General features: G+C 37.6%; 2 long non-coding RNA genes across 2 annotated transcripts; both read left to right on the top strand.

The window, feature by feature from the left end:
- Window positions 1-314: 314 nt before the first annotated feature.
- On the top strand, window positions 315-13,498 carry LOC118479735. The gene is made up of 2 exons (XR_004860338.1): window positions 315-2,305; window positions 13,079-13,498. It is a non-coding gene; the product is annotated as an uncharacterized LOC118479735 (long non-coding RNA).
- Window positions 13,499-14,452: 954 nt separating this feature from the next.
- Window positions 14,453-17,493, top strand: LOC110876557. Its single transcript, XR_002556669.2, has 3 exons — window positions 14,453-14,610; window positions 16,311-17,145; window positions 17,273-17,493. It is a non-coding gene; the product is annotated as an uncharacterized LOC110876557 (long non-coding RNA).
- The last annotated feature ends 4,638 nt before the right edge of the window (window positions 17,494-22,131 follow it).

Raw genomic sequence — 22,131 nt, 5'->3', positions numbered from 1 at the left:
ATTTCAGCTTCTGTGCTGATTTTGTAAAAATCATATAAAATCATAGGAATGTCCGATTGTTACGATCTTTATATGCTTAGAAAGATCTCTGAGTGTAGATCATTTCATATTTGAACATGAAGAACTGAATCAGAAGATAAATGGGTTAAAATGTGTCGTGAACAGCTGCTGCGCAGAAAGTTGCTGCACAAATTTTAGTATAAATATTCAGTAAAAATAGTTGTATTGTTATGCACACTTGTATGAATCATGAACTACTGATTTTAATAAATTATTAGTAAGTTATTTGATTGTTTTAAGTGTCTAAAACACTTACCAACTAGTTTATGCATATAATTGCACCAACGGGTCGAAACGGGTTGTTGATAGAAAATAGTAGAATGGATGTGTAAAAACCAAGGTGTTAAGAAATGGTATGAAATGTTTAACATATGAAGCAAGTTGCCTAACTTAGAAAAGGTTATCATTCTAAGTATGAAATTTTGAAAGAATAACGAACATGATGTAAATACATAATTATGCATGCTAGAAGCTCATGTATGACTGTTGTGATGATGGAATGATAAATTGTTAGATTGATTAGCATTGTAGTATTATGATACATGTTGAACTCGTTAAGCGATTGACACGTGAATAGAAGTGTGATTAGTGATGCGTATGATTATGTATACTAACTATTGAATGGATGTAATGGAATGAGATAATAGGAACGTGTCAAGGAGAGGTCAAGCATAGGAGGATAACGGATCAAGATAAGGCAAGGTGACAAATACACTTATTGGAGTACTCGAGGTAAGTGAATTTCGATTCACTTTTTAGTAGGTTTAATAGATTTTAATACTTATGTTTACGAAACATCATGAAAGAACATGTAATAATCAGAAGTACAAAGCCAATAATGCCTCATTATTGAAGAAGGTTGTATTTAAGCCGAAAGTAAATTGGTGGGTTTAAACGGGTCGAATTTTATGTGCATATGTTGCGTAATGTAATGAAATTCGTTATGGTTAAGACCTTGGGTAAGAATTTTAGTCATTATGTAAGGGGAACATTTCCAGGACCATTAGGAACAAGTTTTATATGATTCGGTTGTCGGTTAGTGAATGAACGGGTTGTTTCGTGTTAGTGTAGGAAATTTTGTAAGTATATGTGTATAGGAATCCAAAGGCCACGTGGGTTGAATCATAGATTGTCTATACTATGTAAAGTTGTGAATGTGACATTCCGGCATAAACCTACATGTAAAAGAAGCTTGTGTATATATTCGTGATTAATTGATTGTGCGTAGGAAGGAACATTGGCATGTATGAAGGTACGCATATATATATATAAGTATATATATATATATGTATGCATGTATGATAATAAGTACGTAGGTGTGAATGTATGTGTGAATGAATGTTCAATGCTTAAGACATATGCATGAACGTATCAAAGTGTTCGAGTATTTATGGATACTAATGATGTGCGTTGAGTTGGAATGTAATGTAGGTATGGGATCGTTGGCTTCATGAAGAAATGGAGCTGGATTTGGATAAGAGTATTTAAGAAAGCGCTTGGACAATTCCACGACTACTTTATAGAATGCTCTACGAAATTTTATTATATAGTTTAATGTTGAATGGTATGTTAATGACTAATGGTTTGGTTGTACGTGGTGTCCACAGGTATCGCTTGGGTTTTCTCTACATTTATTGAAGTGAAGCGGACTTAGTTCGAGTTGAGAGCAAGGATTGTACGGGGTAGAATGGTCACATAGTGTAACTCATATAGGTTTTGAAGTATTAATGTTATAAAACGTTATAAATCCGTTTTAATGAATATATGGCATTTCGCATTTGAACCTTCATGTGTTTGATATGTCTATTAAAGAACGAAATTTTTGGGCTCTTGTTTTCCGCTGCGTTGTATTTTAAGTTATTACGCGTTAGTCTTACAGGGAATTGTTCTTATTACGAACGGGTCATGCCCGAATTTTGTTAAATAATAGTATGATAATATTACATTTTGGAATGTGTAATTTGGGCGTAACAAGTTGGTATCAGAGCCCTGGTTTGAGGGAAATCAAGTATGAGGAGGCAAATACTTGAACTCAAACCTGTGTGCTCTTGTGACGAGGAACCCGTACAATCCAAGACTCGATCAAGATCTAAAGGTAGAAGCAAATGTAAGTATGAATTTAAGTATGTTTATGAAGAAACTAACATTATGTTGTGTGTAAGATAAGCATAGTTGTTTGGATGAGGATGATCCACGACTGTGGTCTCGGACTGACACCAAGGCATGTAATAAGACCATTGCCCAGGTACGTAAATTTTGCATAAGGGTGCATGTAATGCTAAAAGTTATCGAGTGAAGGAAAATTTTAATGAAATATAATAATATAATGGAAACGAAGTTATGAAAATGTTACACGTGCCGAAACCTAATTCTTCGGACATAAGGTGACGATTACACGGAGACACGAAACTAGTATGTGGATTGTGTACCTGGCCAATACACAAGAAACATAAGACGTTCGTGAGACCATAATGATTGTTACAGGTATGTCCGATAGGATTTGGTAGCGGCTGGGTGTGTGGGTGAAATGGGTAGTAAGACTCTCGGGAGGTTGAGAGTACTATGTAAGGGTGAAAGGTATAAGTGATAAGAATGAAATATTGAGTCCATAAGAAAGTATGGATTGACAATGTATGAATGCAATGTTTGAATTCGCGAGACGGATTCAAGGATGAAAGATATGAATGCAATGCTTGAGTCCGCGAGACGGATTCAAGGATGAAAGATATGAATGCAATGCTTGAGTCCGCGAGACGGATTCAAGGATGAAAGATGTGAATGCAATGCTTGAATCCGCGAAACGGATTCAAAGAACGAAAGATACGAATGATGCAAATCCCTTGCGGATTTGGTTATGCTAAAGAAGGTTATGATAAGCTATGCAAATCGACCGGTTCAAGTTGAACAAGTCGAGTAAGGATAGGGTACCATCCGTTTAGAACGGGTGGTCGTGAATGCAATAATAAATGTATGAAGCTCAACCCGTTATACGGATAGAACGGAATATTTATGTTGAACACAATTAACTCGATTTTTACTGAGGCGTAAGTGGTATGCTTGAATCTCATTATGAGAATATATGCCATTACCCATTTAATTAGATACTTGAATGCGTAAAAGAAATGAAAGTATATAATGTGACAACCCGAACTCCCAATGTTTGTAACGGTTAATCAGATGATCTTTACTATTCGTTTCTTTGGTAAATCTGTTAAGCGTGTGTGTTATCTTGCTAAATTAACATATTAACACCTTTGGGCCGCAAGTTTTTGGGTCACGCACTAACCCTTGGGCCGTCAAATGCAATCCGGACCGAAGCCCAATAGCACCGTAATCCAAGTGGGCTCGGCCCACTTATTCAGACTAGAATTACATGGATGGACCTTCCTATGTATTTTCTATGTTATGAACTATACTTGAAGCTAGTACTTCTCGGCCCACTTGTTTCAATTGGATCTTAGCCCAACTAGTATACCTAATATGCGAACTAGGTGGCTTGTGTTAGTTAGTTCTATATCTACTATACGTATCATGTTTGTATATCACAAGTTACAACATAACAAAACCCTAATTCCCCCCCTGACTCGCGAACAGTAGCAGACCCCCCCCCCTCGAAGATTATTGTGCTAGTACATCTCGTTTCACTCTTCGGTTAGTATTACTATCATTCGTTTTAATTCTGTGGGATTGTGTTAAATTGTATGCATGAATCTTTTGATGCTAAATGTAAACTTGAATATGATTAATGGTTGTCCGTCTAATATGATGCTGGAAACATGATTTCATTACAAATACATGACTTGTATGGTGTGGTAACAAAGATGATTAAGAGTCGGCTTTGGTGAGAAAGGGTGTCATGAATCCAGAAATTATTAGAATATAGATTGATAATTAGAACATATGATTATAATTGTTTGGAATATGCATTAGAGTTGGAGTGGATGATGATGAGTAATCAACGATTTCAAGTGTAATGACTGTTTTGATTCGAGTATTTGATTATAGTGATGATTGATGATGTTAGTATATTATGTTCGTACATGGAAAGGGTTATGAGATTTTTAGAATAAATGGTTTTTATGATATTCTTTGACTTTATGTGATTAAATAACGACAGGTAACAAGAAATAATTATTGTGGCAAGATTTCGGGATATTGGTTATGTGTTAGGATAAACTGATTGATATTTAAAATAATTATGGCAATTAATGGTTATGGTATTTTTGAAGGGTAGGTTAGTCGAGTAAATGGGAGGGTAATACTGGAAGTTGTCATAAAGTATGTTACCTTGTAACAGACATGGTGCAACAAGGAGTCGAACAACCTGTAAATAATTGCACAATTTAGTGGGGGGCGGCATGCACTTGGGCTGGCTATTGGGCTGGAGCATTGACTCAATAATTTAGCAAAAAAATTAATTAAATCACAGTAACATTTATGCATTAACTTGGGCCGAGAATCTGTGATGGTTCATGTAAACGAGAGCCTGCTTGTACATGATAACTAAATTGCAATAGAGGGAATTGATTGGTTGGGCCGGTTGTGAAGGTTGGGCCGTGATCATTGGGTTGAAGAGTGTGATATATATATATATATATATATATATATATATATATATATATATATATATATATATATATATATATGTGTGTGTGTGTGTGTGTGTGTGTGTTTATTGCTTGAGGGTATGCAGACATATGTTTGTTAAATAAGTTGGATTAATTATTACTGGAATGTTATGATAATATTCATACGATGAGTATCATTAAATGGCTAAGTCACAGATTGGGGGTTGACCAGTTTCTTTGTGGATGGACCAGTAAGAAAATTGGTACATCGGTATTCCCCTCTAAAAGTATAAAACACCATTTGATTTATTAGGTCAAACAGGGGACTTATCACATATGAAACATAAGATATAAACATGTGATCAATAATCTGGGCCGGTAATGAAAGGGCCACGGGTTGAGTTAGAGAGTTGGGCTTTGATGAATGCTTGAGTAGTATATGTGTAGGTATATTATGTTAGGTTGTTATTTGTATTGTTGGTAATTAGAATACGAGTGTAGCTATATGTCTTACTGGTATGTTACTTGTGAAATGTGAACGAACAATATGTGATCGATGTGTTATGCGTAACCCCGAATGTTTATCGTGACATAATATGTGATGAACGTCAGGACATGCCATGTTAAGTTGATAGTTGGAAACATGAATCTGGGTTGGGAACCATTATGTGCACTGAATGACTAGGGTGTATATTGAGATCTTATGCATAATATGCAAGGTGTTTATCATGCGAGTTAAGTGTATGTGAACTAATTGTTATACGTAACTATCATAGGGCTTGATTGACCAATTTTGTTGAACAAGTAATTAATCTTACCGAGCAAACCAAAGGTGAGTTCATCTCTCTTGAGCATGCGTCCCGGTGGTTGGGACAGTCAGTGGGTATCCCAGGGAGGGAAAAGTCTTTTGGGTAAAAACGGGAATGTTGGATAATATACTCTTCCTATCACCTTTAAAGTCCCTCCGTGTTGTTTGGTTACCTGGGAGGTAACATGGTATTAGTTAGTAGAGCTACTTAGGTTTGGCAACCTCACCCCGTTCATGGGAGGACGGGTGTTGAACTAATGACCTAGTCATGACCAAAGCTTTGATAGGAGCATTGGTGAAAGGGCAAAACAATCAGAAGCCGTCTTGTATTGGGGTATTATCAACATTGTTTTCAACATTACTTTCGGAATTAAATTCAATGGATTAACTAAACACTTGGTAACCAACGTTTTTGTAAAACCATGAACTCACCAGCGTTGTCTGATACACTTGTTGCATGCTCGCAGGTCGTTAGGTATCTTGGATTTGGGGAATTTGCTGTCTGGAGTAGCTGGAGTGGTCATGGGTCGACTGGGAGGATTTATGCGATTGATTTCATGAAACTATACTTGGGTTTTGAAACAGTTTAAATTGGTTTACTATTTGCTTCCGCTGAACATATTGGTTTTCATTTAAACATATTGATGGTATTTTATTAATAATTGAGAACTTTATTTAGAAACTTGTATGGGTTCAATGTGATTAGTGGCTCGGTGCTGGTACGTCACACGCCTAACAGGGACACTCCCTAGGTGGTATTTTGGGGGTGTGACAGTTTGGTATCAGAGCCACTGGTTATAGTGAACTTGGTTTTAAAACGTTTTCATAAAACCAGACTATAACCGAAGAGTACCGAAATCGACCATGACACTCAGCTCCAGACTGCAAGGTTCGTTTCTCATTTACGATTGCATAGTATATCTAGTGTACACTTATGTATGACATTGCACGTGAATGCACACTTGGCCCAACAGCATGAGCCCTTATATTACCAACCCCTGTTAATTGAACTGTTAGTGTGACACTACCCTTCGACTATTGTGATTCTTGATCATATAAAACCTTTCGCTTGCTATTTGAATGTGAACCTTTTAGCGCAAGTTAAGAGGCGCTGAGATAAGCATGCAAATCGCCTTATTATTATGGGTGCACACATAATAATAACGCGAGGTGCATGCAAATCCCAGTGAGGCTTAATGAGCGTGAGAAGGGTTCTGCCCTATTGTGTGTAAACTTGGTAGTTTGTAGATTTCAATGTGATACTCGACTTTTACCTCATTTCGACCCTTAAGATTGTTCCCTTCTCTTATATAGAACCATGAGTGGACGTGGAGGAGGCCGTGGACGTGGTCACATTGCTATGACCCAGGCCGAATTAACCAACTTGATCAACACTCGTGTAGCTGAAGCCCTAGCGGCTTACCAGGCTGGTACGATATGTTGCCAATTACTCTCTATCCTTGCGACGTATACTCGAATCTTACTTGTGTGTTGTATGTCCCTTCGTTTTAGGTCAACCTGCGAATCAACACAATCCGCCTGCCTGCACGTTTACGACCTTCATGGATTGTAAGCCACAGACCTTCAGTGGGACTGAAGGGGCTGTGGGACTCTTGCGTTGGTTCGAGAAGGCTGAATCAGTATTTGCTATGTGCAACTGCCCCGTGGGGGACCGTGTGAAGTATGCTACAGGCACTTTGGAGGATGGTGCCTTAACTTGGTGGAATGCCCAAGTACAAATGTTGGGTATTGAGATGGCGAATGCCACTACCTGGGATGATTTCAAGGAGTTGATGCGAGAGGAGTATTGTCCTCGTGATGAGATTCAGAAACTGGAGAACGAGTTCTACAACCTGAAAATGGAGGGGTCTGAGATTGAAGCATACACTAGGAGGTCTAATGATTTAGCAACTTTGTGCCCTAACATGTCTCGACCCCCACCTCGGCGAATTGAGTTGTATCTCAAGGGTTTAGCACCAGCTGTTAAGGGGTACGTTACTGCTGCAAACTTAGATAATCTGCCCCGAATCGTCCGTTTGGCACATAAGATTACTGACCAAGAGGTCGAACGTGGCAACCTGCCTCCACGTGTTTCTGCTACCACCTCGACTGCTACAGCTACAACACCTGCTAGTGCTAACAAGCGGAAATGGAATGACACTGATAAAGCTACCAGTGCCAGCCAATCTCAGAAAAGGGCAGACAACAGCATCCACCGTAGTTTTAGCCAGTCGTCTTCTGTGAACCAGAATCAGAGCAACAATTCAAATCAGGGTTCTTACGCGGGAAAGTTACCAAAGTGTGATAAGTGTATGTTTCACCATCGCGGGCCGTGCACCCGGGTATGTCATAGGTGCAACAAGGTGGGTCATATGGCTAAAGATTGCAGGGTCTGGCTTCCAAAGCAGCCGCAGCAGCCACAACAACAGGAGAGGCAACAGTCTCAACAGAACCAGGGAAATCAAAAGGGGTGCTTTCAGTGTGGTGATGAGGGTCATTTTAAGAGGGATTGCCCTCAGCTTAATCAGAATGCTGGCAACAACAACAATACTGGGAGCGACAACAATGGGAACAATGGTGGGAACGGAGCACGTGGAAGAGTATTTACTATTGGCGCTGGGGGAGACTCGCAATGATGGCAATGTTGAGACCGGTACGTCTTCTTTGAATGATCTTTTTCTGCTTCTGTTTTATTTGACTCTTGTTTCGATTGGAGTTATGTGCCTTAGGGTTCAGTCGTCAGTTAGGACTGACTCCCACCTTTCTTGTAAATAAGCATGTAGTAGAATTAACTGATAGTAAATCGATAGAAGCTTCTCATGTTCTTTTTGGTTGTAAACTTGATCTCGTGGGTCAAGTGTTCGACATTGACCTACTTCCCAATACTCTTGTAAGTTTTGACATGGTCGTTGACATGGACTTGGTTATCTATGTATCAAGCAGAAAATTCTCTGTAAAAAGAAAATCGTGCGTTCCCTCTCCCCAGTGGGGAATCCTTATCAGTTTAAGATCATCGTAGTGGTGCCGTTGTTGGCATTGTCACAGTCGTGAAAGCCCAGAAGTGTCTACGGAAGGGCTACTCTGCTATACTAGCTCTTGTCACCGATTCGCCACTTTAAGAAAGGAAGATAGAGTATCTTCCGGTTATTCGTGAATTTTCTGACGTGTCTTCTGAAGAGTTACCTGGTTTACTTCCACATCGTTAGGTGGAATTTCAGAATTGACCTTATGCAAATCCTGATTTCCTTCTGGGATACAGCAATCCCTTGGATTCGCTGGATACTATCACAGATTCATCACGGGATTTTCGAAGATTGCGTAGCCTTAACCTCGTTAGCACTGCGGAGAGCGGTGAACTCTTGGGAACCAAATTAGGAGGACGTCTTCTCAGCTTTCTCAGCTTAGGGAGGTGGGGTAGGCGAAGCACATGGGCCTCGATATCCTATTCACCTGAGTTTTGATAGGATGCATTGAAACCTGAAGACCATATGTGGGTGACCGGGCCTGAAGGCCCAGATAGCCACGCATGGGAACGAAGTTTGACATGTGGGAAAGTCAAGGTAGGATATTAGCAACCAGAAACACATATATGGAAATGAGAACCTAGTCACAGATCCAGGATTTGTACTTGAACCCCTTGGGAAGCTGTTAAGCTTAAGAAATAGTGGAAATTCGCGGTGGGAGAACGCAAAGATCAGGTGAAGCTCTGTTATCCCCGATTGTTCAAACGGTGGGACTAACTTTCAATATCATTGGCGAATTTCGGGACGAAATTCCTTTCAAGTTGGGGATGATGTGGCACCCAACTGACCTCGCAATCCTGTTTTACAATTTGGTTAACGTGGTGTCTGTGCAATTATCTGGATGCTTAGTGATTGCGCGTAATGTTTGATTATTATTTGTGATTATTATTTGTGATTATTATTTGTGATTATTATTTGTGATTATTATTTGTGTAGTATTACATATAGTTTAATTAGAGTTTCTATCGCTTCACTCTTCTGTGCTTACTTGTCAAATTTCGGGACGAAATTTCTTTCAAATCGCTTCACTCTTCTGTGCTTACTTGTCAAATTTCGGGACGAAATTTCTTTCAAGTTGGGGATGATGTGACAACCCGAACTCACAATGTTTGTAACGGTTAATCAGATGATCTTTACTATTCGTTTCTTTGGTAAATCTGTTAAGCGTGTGTGTTATCTTGCTAAATTAACATATTAACACCTTTGGGCCGCAAGTTTTTGGGTCACGCACTAACCCTTGGGCCGTCAAATGCAATCCGGACCGAAGCCCAATAGCACCGTAATCCAAGTGGGCTCGGCCCACTTATTCAGACTAGAATTACATGGATGGACCTTCCTATGTATTTTCTATGTTATGAACTATACTTGAAGCTAGTACTTCTCGGCCCACTTGTTTCAATTGGATCTTGGCCCAACTAGTATACCTAATATGCGAACTAGGTGGCTTGTGTTAGTTAGTTCTATATCTACTATACGTATCATGTTTGTATATCACAAGTTACAACATAACAAAACCCTAATTCCCCCCCCCCCCTGACTCGCGAACAGTAGCAGACCCCCCCCCTCGAAGATTATTGTGCTAGTACATCTCGTTTCACTCTTCGGTTAGTATTACTATCATTCGTTTTAATTCTGTGGGATTGTGTTAAATTGTATGCATGAATCTTTTGATGCTAAATGTAAACTTGAATATGATTAATGGTTGTCCATCTAATATGATGCTGGAAACATGATTTCATTACAAATACATGACTTGTATGGTGTGGTAACAAAGATGATTAAGAGTCGGCTTTGGTGAGAAAGGGTGTCATGAATCCAGAAATTATTAGAATATAGATTGATAATTAGAACATATGATTATAATTGTTTGGAATATGCATTAGAGTTGGAGTGGATGATGATGAGTAATCAACGATTTCAAGTGTAATGACTGTTTTGATTCGAGTATTTGATTATAGTGATGATTGATGATGTTAGTATATTATGTTCGTACATGGAAAGGGGTATGAGATTTTTAGAATAAATGGTTTTTATGATATTCTTTGACTTTATGTGATTAAATAACGACAGGTAACAAGAAATAATTATTGTGGCAAGATTTCGGGATATTGGTTATGTGTTAGGATAAACTGATTGATATTTAAAATAATTATGGCAATTAATGGTTATGGTATTTTTGAAGGGTAGGTTAGTCGAGTAAATGGGAGGGTAATACTGGAAGTTGTCATAAAGTATGTTACCTTGTAACAGACATGGTGCAACAAGGAGTCGAACAACCTGTAAATAATTGCACAATTTAGTGGGGGCGGCATGCACTTGGGCTGGATATTGGGCTGGAGCATTGACTCAATAATTTAGCAAAAAAATTAATTAAATCACAGTAACATTTATGCATTAACTTGGGCCGAGAATCTGTGATGGTTCATGTAAACGAGAGCCTGCTTGTACATGATAACTAAATTGCAATAGAGGGAATTGATTGGTTGGGCCGGTTGTGAAGGTTGGGCCGTGATCATTGGGTTGAAGAGTGTGATATATATATATATATATATATATATATATATATATATATATATATATGTGTGTGTGTGTGTGTGTGTGTTTATTGCTTGAGGGTATGCAGACATATGTTTGTTAAATAAGTTGGATTAATTATTACTGGAATGTTATGATAATATTCATACGATGAGTATCATTAAATGGCTAAGTCACAGATTGGGGGTTGACCAGTTTCTTTGTGGATGGACCAGTAAGAAAATTGGTACATCGGTATTCCCCTCTAAAAGTATAAAACACCATTTGATTTATTAGGTCAAACAGGGGACTTATCACATATGAAACATAAGATATAAACATGTGATCAATAATCTGGGCCGGTAATGAAAGGGCCACGGGTTGAGTTAGAGAGTTGGGCTTTGATGAATGCTTGAGTAGTATATGTGTAGGTATATTATGTTAGGTTGTTATTTGTATTGTTGGTAATTAGAATACGAGTGTAGCTATATGTCTTACTGGTATGTTACTTGTGAAATGTGAACGAACAATATGTGATCGATGTGTTATGCGTAACCCCGAATGTTTATCGTGACATAATATGTGATGAACGTCAGGACATGCCATGTTAAGTTGATAGTTGGAAACATGAATCTGGGTGGGGAACCATTATGTGCACTGAATGACTAGGGTGTATATTGAGATCTTATGCATAATATGCAAGGTGTTTATCATGCGAGTTAAGTGTATGTGAACTAATTGTTATACGTAACTATCATAGGGCTTGATTGACCAATTTTGTTGAACAAGTAATTAATCTTACCGAGCAAACCAAAGGTGAGTTCATCTCTCTTGAGCATGCGTCCCGGTGGTTGGGACAGTCAGTGGGTATCCCAGGGAGGGAAAAGTCTTTTGGGTAAAAACGGGAATGTTGGATAATATACTCTTCCTATCACCTTTAAAGTCCCTCCGTGTTGTTTGGTTACCTGGGAGGTAACATGGTATTAGTTAGTAGAGCTACTTAGGTTTGGCAACCTCACCCCGTTCATGGGAGGACGGGTGTTGAACTAATGACCTAGTCATGACCAATGCTTTGATAGGAGCATTGGTGAAAGGGCAAAACAATCAGAAGCCGTCTTGTATTGGGGTATTATCAACATTGTTTTCAACATTACTTTCGGAATTAAATTCAATGGATTAACTAAACACTTGGTAACCAACGTTTTTGTAAAACCATGAACTCACCAGCGTTGTCTGATACACTTGTTGCATGCTCGCAGGTCGTTAGGTATCTTGGATTTGGGGAATTTGCTGTCTGGAGTAGCTGGAGTGGTCATGGGTCGACTGGGAGGATTTATGCGATTGATTTCATGAAACTATACTTGGGTTTTGAAACAGTTTAACTTGGTTTACTATTTGCTTCCGCTGAACATATTGGTTTTCATTTAAACATATTGATGGTATTTTATTAATAATTGAGAACTTTATTTAGAAACTTGTATGGGTTCAATGTGATTAGTGGCTCAGTGCTGGTACGTCACACGCCTAACAGGGACACTCCCTAGGTGGTATTTTGGGGGTGTGACATATAAGCGAATGGAACTAAAATGTTGGTGTTGTAAGCGAAATAAGTATTATGACTAACCTTTAAAACGGGAAGGGTAAAAATTTGCAAGAAAACACTGGAACAGTGAAGCTATGAGGTCGTAAGCATGTTTGAGTTGAAAAAGAGTGCAAACGTGTACTTCGATACGCATGTATATAATAAGAAATAAGTGGCAGTTGACCTTGAAAAGTCAAACTGCAGAAGCTGAGGAATAATTTGGTTTCAAACCAAGGGAGTGCTAGAGAAGAAAGGAAATGTGTCGTGTAGTACACCAAATGAGTTAAATAATTACGAAATAATGATTATGTGTTTACCCGTCAAGAACGGGTCAAACAATAAGAATGATATATATATTAAGAAATGGTCATGTATTGACCCGTTATGAATAGGTTTAACACACTAGTGCTTTTAAAAGAATCTTGGAAGTAGTAATATGTAAACAAGGAGAAGTAATAAACATCATGTTTAAATGAACTTGAATGAAATGTGATAATCCCCAATCTTATAATGAGTATGGCAGATATCATAATGTGATAAACCTATCAAGGTCAGTGGAAGAATGTTCATAAGCGAAAGCTTGTCACACGGATGAATGAGGTCAATACGAAACATGGTATGGATGGTGACGAAGAGGACCGACTCGTTGCTGCATGTTCAAGTACTGCACCAAGGTAGTAAGGTTAGCAAATTATTTAATATATGAATGTACGATGCTCGAATCCCTCAAACCTACGCTCTCGTGAAAGTGTGTTCGTTTCTAAGCGCCACGCAAGTAAGTGATTTAAGGATTTCGAGCTATGCTTTTAGATGAAAACGGAAATGGGTTATGGATAAATTACTATTATAACCTGGGTTGGGACGTTATGGGTTGTTATGGAAGGTTTCGGGACTGCCCGAGACCATTTCAGGTTGGAAAAAGGACCCGGGAACAAAAAAAAAAATTTGGTCAAACAGCGTCTGCACACCAGAGAGCTCGTCGGAGACGGCCTTTATGCCGTCGGCGACGGCACCCCTCCACCCGACGTGCTAACTGTCTGTCTACGGGCAATGTTCAGCGACGGGACCTTCCCGAGCCCGTCGGCGACGCACCATGTGCCGTCTGCGACGGGTCCCCCTTATCTGCTTATGCTGAAATTGTTTGTTTATTAGGCTAAGGTCCTTAATTCAGTTCTAGCATTCATTAAACATTAGGAACACCCCAATTTGATTATGAAGCTAAGAAATTCAAGACAACTATCATGTTTTAATGATGTATGTGCGGGAAGTTATGTATGCGAATGAATGAAATAAGTAACACGTCTAGAAGGTTTGTAAAGAAAGATTGGATGAGTTTATAAAAATTTTACACTATCATTGAAAAAGTACCTCCATATGAATAGGTATGATATGTTTAATATGTACGAATGAACGAGATTGTATGCGGAAATGAATAAATTAATGATGACTAGGGATTGGTTTTCGCAAGGAAGTTTGAAATCTTGATAAGTATGAATAATATATCAGGATGCTAGTTTCAAATTATGGACTATGGGATCTGTGATTAGGCAAATTCTCACAATATGCTTATGTAAGTCGTCCATTGTAACTTGAATGAGTGAGGGAACGAAGAATAAAACTAGACGGGTTGTAGAAGAAAAGAAAGAGGTTTCGGGGACGAAACCTTCTTTAAGGGGGGTAGATTTGTAACACCCCAAAACTCGAATTATTAAATTCGTAGGAATGTCACCATGTGTAATTAAATAAAATACAATAACTAAGTTATTAAACTTAGTTAAATGCCTAATAAACAAGTTAAGGAATGAAACTTGTGGCAACTATAATGGAATGGTAAACTTGAGGGACTTAGATTGCCAAAAAGGAAATATATTTTATTAAAACAAAAACAAAAAAAAATCACACACACAGGGTGTGTGTCTGCGTACGATCGCAGGAGAAGGGGGAAAAGGGGGTGTAAACCCTAACCACAAAAAAATCATCAATTGAAAAGGAAATCGCGGGTTGATTGTGTGCATGAACCAAGAATGATGATCCCTTAAGCGTTTCTCACATCAAGTAAGTCGAAATTTTCAATTTTGTGATGTTTGATTTTGTGGGTCTAGTATAATTCGGGTATGTAATGCAAAAATTGGTATGAATAATGGTTGCTATGGTTGCTAAAACATCAAGAGATGTTAAATTTTGAATATGAGCATGGATTAGGCAAAACCCACTTGTATGTTAAAAGATGGTTAAAAAGTTGTGGAATTCTACTTGCAATTTAGATAAATGTTGATGATATTATGATTAATAGGTGATTTAGAACAATATGCATATGGCTAGGGTGGCAAATTGTGAAGTTGGGATTTCTTATGTGAATCAATGGGTGAACTAGTATCATCATGTAGAATATGAATCTTGCTTGAATTTGATGAGAATGAAGAATTATAGTGAAACCCATTTGTGCTAGTTGTATGGTGGAATCTAATAATTTTATGTTAGTGAAATTTATGTGAAATTGAAGTATGAATGTATGTTGGTTGGAATTCATGTTGAAATTGGTCATGGTTGAAGATGATTATGTGAATTGGTTGAATTCATGTATTAAGAGCTTGTACAATGTGTTTATAATGTTGTATGCACACCAAGCGTTTGATGAAATGCTTGAATCATTAGCTAATGCACACATACATTCACGCATGTGTAGTTTCAATGTGGTTCATGTTCTATGTAAGAATTTGTGAGAATTATTGTATCATATGGTCTTTAACATGTTTATGATGCTTAGCATAAATTGTGAACATGAATTGATGATTTAAAGTCGAGATTTAGTTCATAATTCCAAAGATTTACAAAGCTGATTGGAAGTAATTATTGTTGCGCACCTGTTTTGAAAAATTCGTATAAAATCAACCGTAGCTCGGTTTAAGGCATATGATATATCGTTGAAAAGGTTGTTTCGCATATTACATTTCATATTTGGTCATAAGAGGCTGGTTATGAGATTTAGTGGGTCAAAACAGCATGAAAAGTTAGTAAATTCGTTTTGACAGCAAGCTGTTTGGAAGCATTTCAGCTTCTGTGCTGATTTTGTAAAAATCATATAAAATCATAGGAATGTCCGATTGTTACGATCTTTATATGCTTAGAAAGATCTCTGAGTGTAGATCATTTCATATTTGAACATGAAGAACTGAATCAGAAGATAAATGGGTTAAAATGTGTCGTGAACAGCTGCTGCGCAGAAAGTTGCTGCACAAATTTTAGTATAAATATTCAGTAAAAATAGTTGTATTGTTATGCACACTTGTATGAATCATGAACTACTGATTTTAATAAATTATTAGTAAGTTATTTGATTGTTTTAAGTGTCTAAAACACTTACCAACTAGTTTATGCATATAATTGCACCAACGGGTCGAAACGGGTTGTTGATAGAAAATAGTAGAATGGATGTGTAAAAACCAAGGTGTTAAGAAATGGTATGAAATGTTTAACATATGAAGCAAGTTGCCTAACTTAGAAAAGGTTATCATTCTAAGTATGGAATTTTGAAAGAATAACGAACATGATGTAAATACATAATTATGCATGCTAGAAGCTCATGTATGACTGTTGTGATGATGGAATGATAAATTGTTAGATTGATTAGCATTGTAGTATTATGATACATGTTGAACTCGTTAAGCGATTGACACGTGAATAGAAGTGTGATTAGTGATGCGTATGATTATGTATACTAACTATTGAATGGATGTAATGGAATGAGATAATAGGAACGTGTCAAGGAGAGGTCAAGCATAGGAGGATAACGGGTCAAGATAAGGCAAGGTGACAAAAACACTTATTGGAGTACTCGAGGTAAGTGAATTTCGATTCACTTTTTAGTAGGTTTAATAGATTTTAATACTTATGTTTACGAAACATCATGAAAGAACATGTAATAATCAGAAGTACAAAGCCAATAATGCCTCATTATTGAAGAAGGTTGTATTTAAGCCGAAAGTAAATTGGTGGGTTTAAACGGGTCGAATTTTATGTGCATATGTTGCGTAATGTAATGAAATTCGTTATGGTTAAGACCTTGGGTAAGAATTTTAGTCATTATGTAAGGGGAACATTTCCCGGACCATTAGGAACAAGTTTTATATGATTCGGTTGTCGGTTAGTGAATGAACGGGTTGTTTCGTGTTAGTGTAGGAAATTTTGTAAGTATATGTGTATAGGAATCCAAAGGCCACGTGGGTTGAATCATAGATTGTCTATACTATGTAAAGTTGTGAATGTGACATTCCGGCATAAACCTACATGTAAAAGAAGCTTGTGTATATATTCGTGATTAATTGATTGTGCGTAGGAAGGAACATTGGCATGTATGAAGGTACGCATATATATATATAAGTATATATATATATATATGTATGCATGTATGATAATAAGTACGTAGGTGTGAATGTATGTGTGAATGAATGTTCAATGCTTAAGACATATGCATGAACGTATCAAAGTGTTCGAGTATTTATGGATACTAATGATGTGCGTTGAGTTGGAATGTAATGTAGGTATGGGATCGTTGGCTTCATGAAGAAATGGAGCTGGATTTGGATAAGAGTATTTAAGAAAGCGCTTGGACAATTGCACGACTACTTTATAGAATGCTCTAGGAAATTTTATTATATAGTTTAATGTTGAATGGTATGTTAATGACTAATGGTTTGGTTGTACGTGGTGTCCACAGGTATCGCTTGGGTTTTCTCTACATTTATTGAAGTGAAGCGGACTTAGTTCGAGTTGAGAGCAAGGATTGTACGGGGTAGAATGGTCACATAGTGTAACTCATATAGGTTTTGAAGTATTAATGTTATAAAACGTTATAAATCCGTTTTAATGAATATATGGCATTTCGCATTTGAACCTTCATGTGTTTGATATGTCTATTAAAGAACGAAATTTTTGGGCTCTTGTTTTCCGCTGCGTCGTATTTTAAGTTATTACGCGTTAGTCTTACAGGGAATTGTTCTTATTACGAACGGGTCATGCCCGAATTTTGTTAAATAATAGTATGATAATATTACATTTTGGAATGTGTAATTTGGGCGTAACAGGCGCATACCTTTCTTCTCTCCCTTGACACTCTTAGCCTTTGAAGATTGTGCCTTCGGCGTGCCAGTCTTCTTCGGCGCAATGATAACAGCCGGTACACGTTGTTTCTTCTTCTCAGGGCCTATGCCCAGGTTAGTCAACTCACCTATTTAAAAGAAAATATTGCAATATTACCTCACGCGCAAAGACAGCAAAGAGTAATATTGCAATATTAATCAAAAAGCAAAATTAAATTTACCAGCAACAGTCGAAGGTTGCGCGGCCACATCTTCATCCCGCGGAAGGGCAAAATTCCTGACTATCTGTAGATACCAGAGTTCCTCATCAGCTCTCTTCGGGACTGTGGCCATCCTCCCGTTTTCCCTCTTGTATGCAACAATATACAAGGAAACAACTACAAAGGGAAACACAGGAACAAATTCATATTATTTACAAAAACAAGAAAACAAAAGGTAAGAAAATCCTAAATCTTACTTTTATCACCCTCCATGTACACTGGTTTGTCTTCACGATCCATCTTCCAGTAAAGACTCATACCAGCAGCAACCAGGGCCCTCTTCGGAAGTTCAATAGACGGAACATCTTTCAGATCCTGGTACCAAATCTCTGATTGTGGAGTCTTCATGTTATCTACCACAATGTCTTCTGTACCCCTAAAGGTCATTTTCATCGAAATCACACCAACTTTGATGAAGAAAATTTTCGGTTTCCAATCGTGAAAGGATTTTGGGGGGTCCAACAAGATTTTCTTCGCCGATGAACGCTGGGCAAAGGAATAAAAGCCCTGGGAGCAGTGGAATTGGTAAAACACCCGGAAATGGTTAACCGTCGGCTCAATATGCATGGACCGGCAAAGGAATTCGAAGTGACGAATCCAAACCATTCCGATGGGGTGTAGTTGAGAAATATGAAACTTGTAATATGCAAGGATATCAAGAAAAAGCCTTGTCACCGGTAATCGGAAGTTGCCTTCAGTAAAATAATCCCAGAATAAAGTGATATAACCAGCTGGAGCGTCGGCAGCCGTTTGACCGTCATTTGGGTATCGGACACCCCAACTGTTAGGAAATTTAAAGTTTTGAACTAGGCCGTCAAACACTTTTTTCGACCACTTCAATGGTGGAAGGCCGACAGACATTTCTTCTAAAGAATCCTCGTGACGTTCTCCGGTAGACATAAGGGGAAAAACTTGCAGGTTTTCTTCAAAGGAATATTGGGGAAGACGAGTGGAATTCAAAGAACAAATAACGTAAAGAAGGTACTAAAGGGGTTTATATACTCATCGCCATCAAAGCCCTCGGAAACCGTAATAGACCCTTTTGCAGGAAAACACGGTTATCGAAGCATCAGGGGCGAGTGGGGAACAACAAACAACCTCACGCGTGCGTGCAAGCCACGTTTGACGACGCACATTTAATGAATAACTGACAATTGACAGCCTGTCACCAAAACTGTCACACGTCAACAGTCAGAACAGTACCTTTCACCTGCCAGGAGTCAACTTTTTCAAAAATTGAAATCATGAGCATTTCAACTTGAAGAAAAAGTATCTTCCACATGAAGATTCTCCATATTTCGCACCAAAACTTCTCAAATCAAAAAGCGCACACTTCATTTTATATAGTCTAGTGCTCCACTTACTTGCATAAGAGCAACACTGGACTAGGGGGACTTGAAGGGGTATGGTCCCAAAAACCTTGCGCAGGCGTATTGGACCATACCATAACCTCATCACATAAACATCTTTAACAGAACCCTGTGCGGCTATGCACTGGTTCTAAACAAAGATATAGAAGAAAACAATCTTCGATAACCGTGCACCAGAGGAAGGATAAAACCAACATTCAACTAACTCCCCTGCGCGGGCTTGCGCAAGGGTACAGTTAGACTTGAAGTCAAGAACCTAAACATCTCCACGCACCTGGAACCAAGACTTAAACAAAAGTGTTCCTTTTTGTTGTAACAGAATTGACACGTGGCAAGGGCCTAAAGGGTTACAGCTGTAAACCTTCTGGAAGACTTCATCGTGCACAATCATTCGGTTATAACCGAATGGTGACGTGGCATCATCTTGGACGCTCATCTAAGTCACAATGATGGCACTAACTTGGAGAAGGATCCACACAAACCCACTTTCCACGTGGCATCTCCCCAGCCATCGATCACGCTCATGATCCGTGTGCATGGATGTGACGTTAGTGATTGACGGAAAAGGCCGTAACCGCTCACGAAAAATACTTTCCGTTGCTATCTCCGTCAACAAGTTTTCCCGCCCAAATCCAGTTATAAATAAGTCAGGCCAGGTATCATCTCACAAGTTACACTCACTTCACTTTTACTACTTCTTCTTCTTCATCAAGATCTGTACTTATTCTCACGCCGGAGGGTGGTCACGGAGAGAACCCCCATTCTCCCCATGGCGAGTCTAATGGCTTTCTGTTTTGCAGAAATCACCGGAGAAGAAGTTCAGTTAAACCCCGAATCGAGCGAGAGGACCAACTCCTTTTATGCAGAACTAAACCCCTGGTCCAATTGATTCTGGTCATTTGAACTACTGTTTCTTCACTAATGTATTCGTCAGACAAATTAAACATGAATTTAAAGCATAAACATTAAAACAGTACCAAGAATTCCTTGTAAGTATTACTCAGTAAATTTTGAAAACAAAGTACATAAAATCGGGATTCTATATATCCCTGAAACAGAGAATATCTATTAAAACAGAGTATATTACTCGCACAAAAAGAAAACTTCTAAAACTGCATTGAATAAACCTTAAAAATACTATATAACTGAGAATCTGGATTTTATGATAAACACTAACATCGGTTAATATCTATGCCTGAAATAGAGATTATCTACTGAATTTTTTTCCAAATAATGATCATTTGACATGTTCTCCATAAATAATACAACTACTTAACTAAATCCTTTTTCAATTTGTATTCGTAACTGTCTATAATGGTATATCTACAATGATTCGATTCATTTAAGATTGAAAAAAGACTACAAACTTCATCATAAGTTGATGTACATACCTGATCTTAGTAAATCAACAATGAAATTTGTCGATTGAAGTCAGTCGTAGAAGAAGAAGACGATGAATGTTGAACCCTAGATGAACACGGTGATGAAGAAGTTTTTTGGATGAAGATTTGAAAGATGATAGTTGTTGATGTGTAATGATGGTCTGTATGCACAGAACTGTTAGTTCCCCCAAATTTCAACTGATTTAACATATAGTACACAAACACCCCTCATTGATTTATGATATTTACATAAGGGTAACATAATGTGTAGTTAATTACAATTAAATATATTAAAATTAAGGGATAAAATTGTAATATTTATACTATATATAAATATATTAAAATTAAATATTTTTAAAATAATTATATAACCAACACTTTTGTAACTAAGTGAATGCTGACGTGGCAGTAGTTACAAATATCTGATGGCTAATATCTGTCCTATTCAGAACCTTTCTTGTGATAATGGATGACAGTTGTTTGGAAACCTCTGTTGGCCAACAACAGAAGTTAGGAACAACATAAGTCAACAGTCGTTAGCATAAACAGAATTTGTGATTGTTGTGATAGTTAAGATGATCACAATGGAAGAAGATAAAATAGAAATGGTAATATATGCAGCATAATAACAAACTTTTTCTCATAAGAATGAGAGGAATGCTTTTATGATCATGATTTTAACATAAGCACTTCTAATAATGGATGACAAATTGTTTGGAAACCTCTGTTGGGCAGTGGTAAATGAACAATAGTAAATCAACAGTCATTAGGATAAACAAAAGTTATGACAACAGACGATACCTTTCAGCAGTGGTAAATGAAGAGTCGTTAGGATAAACAGTTGTTTCATAAGAATGAAAAGAATGATGAATAGTCGTTAGGATAAACAGTCGTTAGGATAAACAGTTGTTCATTAACATGTGTTGACCCATAGCAGACCTTTGTGGCTTATTCAGACATTCTTCATCAGCAGATGCTCTCTTTTTCCAGACTTTAGCTACAACAGACCTTTTACAACAGCAAGTATTGAGTCTTTGTAATTTGGAGGATCAAATTCTTCAAAAAACTCTTATTGATGATCAAATTTTATACATAATTTTGTCTTTACACTCATCTGTTCACCCTTAAACCAACCTTTAATCCTAGTAAACCTCTGTTGACTTACCAAACATCTGTTCACACACAATTCAACATCCACATAATCTAAATCAAACTCAGACACAATTAGAAATCTACATCAATATCGGTCTGCAATCCTTAGATGATATTCAAAACTATATAATAATACTTATACTTGGTAAAATAAGTAAAAGTAAAATGCGACAATAAAGATTAATAGGATTAAAATCTATTCAGCAGTGGTAAATCAACAGTCATTAGGATAAATAGTTGTTTCGTAAGAATGAGAAGAATGATGTCAGCAACATATTTGGAAATATATGCAGCAGAATAACAAACTTTTTTC

The sequence above is a fragment of the Helianthus annuus genome, chromosome 1, assembly GCF_002127325.2.
Source record: "Helianthus annuus cultivar XRQ/B chromosome 1, HanXRQr2.0-SUNRISE, whole genome shotgun sequence".
Taxonomy (NCBI): domain Eukaryota; kingdom Viridiplantae; phylum Streptophyta; class Magnoliopsida; order Asterales; family Asteraceae; genus Helianthus; species Helianthus annuus.
This window is presented reverse-complemented; position numbering and strand designations above follow the sequence as displayed.